The following is a 2,217-nucleotide window of genomic DNA, read 5'->3' as shown; positions in this document are numbered from 1 at the left end:
CAAAAAATTTGTTATTGCTGATGCTTTGATTAGAAGAAAAGAAGGAAGGAATGACGTTCCCCTTATTCTTCCAACTCTTGCCTAGTGATTCTTGAACTCGAGTACTATATATGGAACAAAATGAGCTCACTTAATGCATTGACTCAATACTCGGATTGGAAAGGAAAAGTGTATGAAAAAATTTTCAAAACCAATGTGAAATACTCTACTCATTCCTATTACGACAAAAAACGACGCATCCATGGTCCTAGTATACGATTATAAGCAATATAGTGCATAACTCAAAGACAAAGTATGTGCAACGACTCAACATGTATGATTACGTGAGTTTATAAGACTCGTGGTATGATTGCATGACTAGACATGAGGACGTTGTGAAAAACAAAGGACCAAAGACTAAAAGACAAACTAACTCGATTAATTTTGTCCAATTTTAATGTTTATGCTACTTACTAGGTGACAACGGTCCATTGGCAATCGTAAGTCATAAATAAGATCAACCAAAATCATAGACAAAGAACACATGTTAACATTAGCACAATAAAACACAAGAAACTAGGAAGACGAGTGAAATTCTAGAAGAGTTAGAACTCATGGGTATAAATAAATAAATAAATAAATAAATAAATAAATAAATAAAGATCTATAATCCTATGTTATATGAATTGACACGGATTAAAGGACTTGGCTAAAACTAGCTTGACACGAAGAAATAAAAATAAGAGGTTGCACACTAATAAAAAGACACCTAAACTGGACAGGCTGTAGTATATCGGTTATAACTTTTATTCTGTGACTCTGATTGTGGCGAAACCAACGCCAAATAAAAGATAAAACTCGGGGCTACAGATCCATAGGTCGCACGACACGTAACTCTTTCTAGAACTCCGACTATGACCAAAACAAGTTGACTCTTATGCAGGATACGGGAATAAAAATCCGGGTTGACTCAAGATAAATTAAAAAAAATCCTATGACTCGACTCTAACAAAAAAAAAAAAGGTTTGATAAGAGAAAAAAAAAAGAGAAGAAAAAATAAAATAAAAATATGCACACATAAGCACATTGTCACGAATTGATGCAATGAAGTTCGCAACCTAAAGTCAAGTTCTATGTTCCACTATGGTCAAGCTTTTGGGTGTCAAAGGGTACCATGGTTAAGAGTTTGGACGCGTTAGCAAGGCAGCCTCCCTTGAGGGTGTATGCCAACGGGCGGCTCCGCGAGTTCGTGATGAAATCGAACTCGACTCCATGGTTTGGGTGGATTTAAAAACTCGGATGAACCCTTATTCTCATGAACGTTTTTGGGTTGATAGAGCTTAAATCCCCCGGGCTAGCCACGTACGTAGAACACGTACTATTGTGGAAAAATAGGTAACCTAATATGCATATGCATATGTGACAATGCCAATTAAATCACAGGAATACAATTCAAGAATCTTTCATGTCTCATCCACTCATCTCAATTATATACCGATCACTCAAATCGATAAATAACCAAGAATCCTCCCCAGTGGAGTCGCCAAATTGTAGGCGTCGTTCGAAGCGCGCCTACGTAAGCATGTTGTGAATATGCTTGGCACTCATAGAAAGTGGGAATTAACATATACGCTTAGGGACACGATTAGGGACAAGGAAAGTAGGGAGGCGCCAACAAGTTTTTAAGGAACTTGTAAACCGTTCACGGATCATAAAAGGCAACCACGAAAAAGGGACAACGAAAGGCAACAACGATTGACCCGTGAAGGTTACACCCCATTCATAATCCATGAGATTACTAACTCCATATGGTTCGGAACCACGAAAGGAGGATCGGGGATGATGGTACGAAGTGAGTCATGGAGTTACATTCGCCTATATTGGCCTCTACTCGATTCTTATATTGAAAAGTATTCCTGTGATCTCAAAGGCATACAAACAAAATTCAATTTGCTCCAAACTATAATTATGCTAAATTGGTTGAATATTAATGCACACATTATTCTAAAATATTAGTGATCACTTTATAAAATAACAAGATCAAAGGAACCTAAACCGGTTGTCCAAATTATCTTATTAGGCGTGATATTCAATTACATATTCCCTTTAAACATGCAATATTGTGATCAATAACAATAGAATAAACATTAATATTAGAAGCAATTCAACAATAATAGCGTTAATCAAATCAAATAATAATCCTCATCATGATATTAGCAATAAGAAATAATAATGAGA

This window comes from Chenopodium album, chromosome 23, assembly GCF_948465745.1.
Source record: "Chenopodium album chromosome 23, dcCheAlbu1.1, whole genome shotgun sequence".
In the NCBI taxonomy this organism is placed as follows: domain Eukaryota; kingdom Viridiplantae; phylum Streptophyta; class Magnoliopsida; order Caryophyllales; family Amaranthaceae; genus Chenopodium; species Chenopodium album.
Note: the sequence above shows the minus strand (reverse complement) of the source record.